The sequence below is a fragment of the Manis javanica genome, chromosome 8, assembly GCF_040802235.1.
Source record: "Manis javanica isolate MJ-LG chromosome 8, MJ_LKY, whole genome shotgun sequence".
NCBI lineage: Eukaryota > Metazoa > Chordata > Mammalia > Pholidota > Manidae > Manis > Manis javanica.
In genome coordinates this window covers 59,471,105-59,478,913 of record NC_133163.1, presented here as the reverse complement: position 1 = coordinate 59,478,913, position 7,809 = coordinate 59,471,105, and the positions used below count along the sequence as shown (strand labels likewise).

The 7,809-nt window shown below is 38.5% G+C and overlaps 1 long non-coding RNA gene across 1 annotated transcript in view; it reads left to right on the top strand.

Annotated features, from left to right (window-relative positions):
- The first annotated feature begins 77 nt into the window (after nt 1-77).
- The window catches only part of LOC108401882 (uncharacterized), a 77,142-nt gene continuing 69,410 nt past the window's right edge, over nt 78-7,809 (top strand). The window contains exon 1 of the long non-coding RNA XR_005063273.2: nt 78-229. This is a non-coding gene — a long non-coding RNA (uncharacterized lncRNA). The remainder of the gene's footprint in view (nt 230-7,809) is intronic.

Here is a 7,809-nt window from a genome sequence, read left to right as displayed (position 1 = left end):
GCAGCGCAGTGGTAGGAGCTGAGTTTGACGTCACCGGCGGTAGGAGGAGCCCAGCAAGATCGGGCGCTGCTTCCGGAAGAGGGGAACGCCCGGTCGCGGGTGGGGCGGGGAGCCGCAGCACGTGACCCCTGGCGCGCCCAGGCTTGCGGGGCGGGGCACCGCGCACGCGTGGTGCTAGAGCTAGGGGCGAAGTCCTGTCCCCCACCGGCCGCCAAGTCCAGTGAAGTCTGTAAGTCAGTTAACTTTTTGGGATAGGCAGTGGAAGTGGCGGAACTCTGGTTAACACGAGGGTTCGTGACGCTTCTCATTATACGTTTCTCAGTTGCAGTGCTGAGGACTCAGCCAGAGTGCTAGCCCGCTGGGTCCTTTTCAACAGCCCCACCTGCCCAGATTTTGGTTGAGTTTCCGAGAGAGAAGGTGAGCGGGTGAGCTCCCGCGCTGCTCCGCACGGTCAGTGACTGGAGAGGAGACGCGCGGGGCGGGGCGGCCGAGAGGCCCTACAGGCCGCCCGCGGACACCACCCCTGGTGGGATACCTGAACCTCCGCGCACAGCTGTGTGTGGGGAAGGCGTGAGGACTGCGCCACTCTTTGGATTTTGGGGGAGAGGGGGGGAAAAAAGGCAAGTGAGTTAAGATCTACTGGTTGATTACCAGTCTCTTCTCCAGGGTTTGAGGGAGACTCTCAGTTCGAGTTTTTTTTTCCCCTTTAAAAAAAATCTTGGTGTCATTAATATACAATTACATGAGCAACACTGTGGTTACTAGATTCCCCCCATCATCAAGTCCCCACCACATACCTCATTACAGTCGCTATCCATCAGCGTAGTAAGATGCTGTAGAGTCACTGCTTGTCTTCTCTGTGCTATACTGCCTTCCCCGTGCTCCCCCTCACTGCTACATTGTGTGCTAATCGTAATGCCCCTTAATTCCCTTTCTCCCTCCGTCCCACCACACCTCCCCAAGTCCCTTTCCTTTTGGCAACTGTTAGTCCATTCTTGGGTTCTGTGAGTCTGCTGCTGTTTTGTTCCTTCAGTTTTTACTTTGTTCTTATACTCCACAGATGAGTGAAATCATTTGGTATTTGTCTCTCTCCGCCTGGCTTATTTCACTGAGCATAATACCCTCTAGCTCCATCCATGTTGTTGCAAATGGTAGGATTTGTTTTCTTCTTATGGCTGAATAACATCCCATTGTGTATATGTACCACATCTTCTTTATCCATTCATCTACTGATGGATACTTGGGTTGCTTCCATTTCTTGGCTATTGTAAATAGTGCTGCAGTAAGCATAGGGGTGCATATGTCTTTTTGAGACTGGGCTCCTGCATTCTTAGGGTAAATTCCTAGGAGTGGAATTCCTGGGTCAAATTCAGTTTGAGTTTTAAAGGCTCTAGTTGAAAGGAAGCTGGTGTAAAGGTTTTGTTTTTTATCTTGGCACCCCTAACTTGAAACTCCTTCAAAGGATTGTTGAAACTGTCCTTTAACTTCATCACAATTTGGGAAGTAACTAACTGGTTGTAAGGTCTGGTCAAGTCAGAAAGGACTAAGTGATTTTATGTAATTATTGAGGATTGCTTTAGTGAGTTGAGGCTGCTGCTTCAGAGCCTTAACTATGATCTTAGAGCAGCATTGTTTCTCGTGGTAAACACCAAGAAGTTCTTCTACATACTTTGGGCTCTTTGAGGGCAAAGCTCTCCATGCTGCTTAGATGTCTTTGGATGGGCCGCATTGCCAAAGATTTTGTTTGGTTACCTCTGAATGCTCTACAGCTGTGTGCCTGTTTTAAAAAAAAATGGCAATCATTGTTGGTAGGTCACTTTTCTGAACCTCTGTCTGCAAGAGTACCATCTATGTAATTATTATACGTTATGAATAAATTAATGAGCATTTGTGGAAACAGTGAATTAGCAAGTTGAGACTTAGATTTTAACTCATTTCTTAAAACTCATTGAAGTATTGTGAAGTGAACTACAGACATCTAGATCTTCCACTGCTAATAATTCGGTATGCATCTCTAAAGAAGCATATTACTGTACAACAAAAATATTATCACGCACAGAAAAACTTCTTAATATTATCTAATATTTCATCTTCAAATTTATACAATTATTTCCCAAATATCCTTCTCAGCTGTTTTGTCTAAACTAGGACCCAATTAAGGACTCACTTGTTTTTGCTTATATATTTCAAGTCTGTATTAATCTGGAATAGTTACCCGCCACACACACTTTTTTTCCACCTCTGATTAGCTAAAGAGAGGAGGCTTATTATCCTGCAGAATATCTCCCCTTCTGTAATTGGTTTGACTACTTTCTCTTGTTGTTTAGGTTACACCTCTGAATTACTAATTAATCTGGACATTAACTCAAATGGCTTTATTAGGTTGGTGACATTTTGATCTCCCTATGCACGTAAAGTAGTGTGTTTTGTTTTTTCTCCTTAAAAGAAAGTAATTAGGAGGTGTTATTTTGGTTTCATACAAGTGTCAAACTCCCCCTTCAATCATTCACTTAATTGCTAACAATAATTGATAATTCTTGCCTGAATCTGAATTTTATTAGGGGTTGCAAAATGATAATTTCTAATTCTCTCATTCTATTTACATTTATTAATTCATATTCTGTAAAGTAGAAGCTTGCTTTCATATAAACTGGTAACATTTAGTTGCCCTGAAATACAGCTCCTTTTGGAAAGGCAGGGAAAAAAATGGTTTGTTCTTTTTCTAAGAGTTTTTCTGGCTTCTGTTTTTTTCTGAACATCTTTATGTACTCATGCATTTTTGTATGTTTTAATCATCCTTTTTGATTCTCAAATTTTGATGCTTCTAGTACATTGCTAAAGGAATTCTATGTAATTATTACTATAGTTTTTAAAAACTCCTTAATCATTTTTAGTAGATGTAGCACTGGACTGGGTGGGGGGAGGGGCAGGAATTTGATGTTTTGTCGTCTTTGCTTTTGCCATGATTTAGCTGGGTGACATTTAAATACATTGATTAACCTTTTTGGGCCTCACTTTTTTCATCTGTGTACGTGAAGAGTTGGGCCAGGTTCCCTGCAGCTCTGATGTTCTCTGATTTAAAAAAAGGAGACTTTTATTGATAATTTACATGTCATAAAATTCACCTATTTCAAGTATACAAGGTAATGATTTTTAGTGATTTTACAAAACAGTGCAACCGTCACTTCAAATCAGTTTTACAACATTTTAGTCCCTTTAAAAAGATTCCACATGCAACTCTCAACAAAATGAGTATGGAGGGCAAGTACTTCAATATAATAAAGGCCATATATGACAAATCCACAGCCAACATTATACTTAATAATGAGAAGCTGAAAGCTTTTCCTTTAAAATCAGGAAGAAGACAAGGATGCCTAATCTCCCCACTTTTACTCAGCATAGTACTGGAGGTCCTAGCCACGGCAATCAGACAACACAAAGAAATAAAAGGCATCCAGGTTGGCAGGCAAGAAGTCAAACTGTCCCTGTTTGCAGATGACATGATATTGTAAATAAAAAACCCTAAAGAATCCACTCCAAAACTACTAGATCTAATACCTGAATTCAGCAAAGTTGCGGGACACAAAATTAATACACAGAAATCTGTTGCATTCCTATACACTAACAATGAACTAGCAGAAAGAGAAATCAGGAAAACAATTCCATTCACAATTGCATCAAAAAGAATGAAATACCTAGGAATAAACCTAACCAAGGAAGTGAAAGACCTATACTCTGAAAACAACAAGACAGTCATGAGAGAAATTAAACAAGATACCAATGAATGGAAACACATCCTGTGCTCATGGACAGGAAGAATTAATATTGTCAAAATGGCCATCCTGCCTAAAGGAATCTACAGATTCAATGCAATCCCTATCAAAATACCAATGGCATTCTTCAACAAACTAGAGCAAATTGTTCTAAAATTCATAAGGAACCACAAAAGACCCCGAATAGCCAAAGTTATCCTGTGAAGGAAGATTACGCTCCCTGACTTCAAACTCTACTACAAAACCACAGTAATGAAGACAGTTTTGTACTGACATAAGAACAGACCCATAGCAATGGAACAGACTAGTGAGCCCAGGTATAAACCCAAGCATATATGGTCAATTAATATATGATAAAGGAACCATGGATATACAATGGGGAAACGAAGCCTCTTCAAAAGCTGGTGTTGGCAAACTAGACAGCTGAATGCAAGAGAATGAAACTGGATAATTGTCTAACCCCATACACAAAAGTAAACTTGAAATGGATCAAAGACCTGAATGTAAGTTATGAAACCATAAAACTCTTAGAAGAAAACATAGGCAAAAATCTCTTGAATATAAACATGAGCAACTTTTTCCTGAACACATCTCCTTGGGCAAGGGAAAGAAAATAAAAAAAATAAACAAATGTGAGTACATCATGTTAAAAAGCTTCTGTAACAGCAAAGGATACTATCAGCAGAACAAAAAGGCATCCTACAGTATGGAAGAATATATTTGTAAATGACATATCCAACAAAGGGTTAACATCCAAATTTGTAAAAAACTCACATGCCTCAACACCCAAAAAGCAAATAACCGTATTAAAAAATGGGCAGAGGATATGAACAGACAATTCTCCAAAGAAGAATTCAGATGGCCAACAGGCACATGAAAAGATGCTCCACATTGCTAATCATCAAAGAAATGCAAGTTAAAACCACAACGTGTTATCAACTCATGCCAATTAGGATGGCCAACATAGAAAAGAATAGGAACAACAAATGCTGGCGAGGATGTGGAGAAAGGGGATTCCTCCTTCATGCTGGTGGGAGTGTAAACTAGTTCAACCATTGGGGAAAGCAATATGGAGGTTCCTCAAAAAACTAAAAATAGAAATACCATTTGACCCAGGAATTCCTCTCCTAGGAATTCACCCTAAGAATGCTGTTTCTCAGTTTGAAAAAGACATATGCACCCCTATGTTTATTGCAGCACTATTTGTAATAGCCAAGAAATGGAAGCAACCTAAGTGTTCATCAGATGAATGAATAAAGAAGATGTGGTACAAATATACAATGGAATATTATTCAGCCATAGGAAGAAAAAAAAAATCCTACCATCTGTAACAACATGGATGGAGCTAGAGGGTATTATGCTCAGAGAAGTAAGCCAAGCGGAGAAAGACAAGCACCAAATGATTTCAGTCATCTGTGTAGCATAAGAACAAAGCAAAAACTGAAGGAACAAAACAGCAGCAGACTCACAGAACCTAAGAATGGACTAACAGTTGCCAAAGGGAAAGGGACTCGGGGGATGGGGGTGTGGGATCAGAAGGGAGGGAGAAGGGGATAAAGAGCATTACAATTAGCACACGTAATGTAGCGGTGAGTGGGGGCACGGGGAAGGCAGTATAGCATAGAGAAGACAAGTAATGACTCTATAGCATCTTACTACATTGATGGACAGTGACTGTAATGGGGCATGTGGTAGGGACTTGATAATGAGGGGAATCTAATAACCACAGTGTTGCTCATGTAATTGTATATTAATGATTCTAAAAAAAAAGATTCTACATGCCCATTTACAGTTAATCCCCTCTTATACCCCCAGGAAACCACTAATATACTTTCTGTTTCTCTTAATTAGCCTTTTCTGAACATTCACTTAAGTGGAATCATACAATATAGGATCTCTTGTGTCTGGCTTCTTTCACTTAGCATGTTTTTGAGGTTCATCCATGATGCAGCGTGTGTCATTAATACATTCCTTTTTATTGCTTCATGGTACTCCATTTTATGGGTTTTTTTATTCTACCCATTCACCAGTTGATGGACATTTAAGTTTCAAGTTTTTGACTATTATGAAGAACATTTCCTATGCAAGTACTTTGTGGACACATGTTTTCATTTCTTTTGGCTAGATAACCTAGGAATGAAAGTGATAAGTTGTATGGTAGTTTTATGTATAACTTTATGAGAAACTGCAAAACTGTTTTCCAAAGTAGCTGTATCATTTACGATTCTCTCCAGCAATGTATGAGGGTTCCCAGTCTCTGACTTTCTGAAGATCTAGAGATATCTCTGATTGATTTGAGATTGATATTTTACCATATTCTTAACATTTTACTAGCAACAAAGTACCTCCTCTTTGGATACCGTTAATAATTAGTCTTTAATTATTAGGAGTAATTCCTAAAGGAAATAAAAATATGTCAATCAGCTATCAGATAAAATTCAGCTTCTTCATGTTACCTTTCAATTTTTTAGTTTTATATTAATTAAAAGGTAGGAATACTATTATTAATGATGAGCTAAGACATGAACTAATAGGATACAGTCTTGTTCAGTTACAATAATAAAATAGTAAATTCCAATGATGGCATATAATTTGTTTATTTTATAGAAAACATCTTTAAAATTAATAATGAAATATTCAGTATATTTATTCTTAGCATATTAAGTGAGTTAGATTATTTCTCGAGATTTATGTATACTATACTTGATAAAGTAACAAAATTGACCTCTAAAGGACAGAATGAAATCACATTTTGTGAAGTTATAATGTCTGAATTTTATTCAGAGTGTGGAAGTACTAACGTTTTATAAATCTCATCAGTTCTCAATGGTACTAAGCTCCAGGTTCCAAAAATGCCATATTGTCACTGTAGCACCTAGCCATGCTTATTTAGATAGGAAACCCAGGCAACAAATGTGGATAACTCTAACATCAAGGTGGACATGTGCTCTGGTGGGTTGATTTGTGTGTGTGTTGATGGTCAAAGGTTTGTTCTGTTTTCTTGTTAGGTTTATTATTGATCCTTTCAATATCTTAATTCTTGTTAACCTATTTTTCTGGAAAGAAACTAAATGTTCAGTATTCTTATATTTATTTTTTAACGTGCTAAGCATAGTACTTTTTCCAGTTAGGGTATTAGGATATTAAATATTTTTTTACTGTACCTTTCTTTCCATTCTTTGACAAGTTGACAAACAAATAGTTAAAACATAACTTTTATTATGCTTAATCACTTGCAATTTTAGAACAGAAATCCATGAATATAGAGTTTATTTTAGCTGCATCATGAAATGATATTGAAAGCTACCAGTAAACATGCAAATTGCCTAAATTCAGACATTTCTTGAGAAATTTTTTTTTCTGAATAAGGTCTGGGTTTGAGGAAGACAGCGTTGGCAGGTAGAGATGCTATAATTTCCAATCATCTATTAGTATGCATCCATAAATTTATTTACAGGCCCAGGAGCCTCCTGGGAGAGTAGAACTGGGAACCTGATTTCTCTTCACCTTTGTCTGGTGGATTGTTATGGTCCCTAATGAGGCCATATTGCAGGAACAGGAAATGAAGGCTTGAAGGGAAATTTAGGGTGGAGAAAATCTGCCCTGGTGAGTTGGATGCAGGGACCAAGTCATTGGTTTATTTTTCCAGGTGCAGATCCCAAAGGAGACAGGAGCAAAGAGAGAAGTGGGTCCTGAGCAGTGTAGTAAGGAGTGGAGAGGACTGTGATTTACCATAGGATGCTTCCACCAATGGGAAAGTGGGCTCTGTGTTTCTAGATTTCCTAGTTTTTCAAGAGAAACTAAAATGCTTTTTTCATAAAAGATGAAATGTCCTGATTGCTAGCTTATTTCACATTAAAAACTATTCTGTGGGCTAAATGAAACCAGATTTAGTCTGAAGGACAGCAGGTTAAAACTTCTTTACTAAGAGCTCTCATGCATGTGGGCTGGGGTCACTGTGTTCCAGTAACTTAGGCCTGCTAGCAGATTCCTATGTTTTAAATTCATTCCCAGAGTTATTTTTTCTTATCCATCC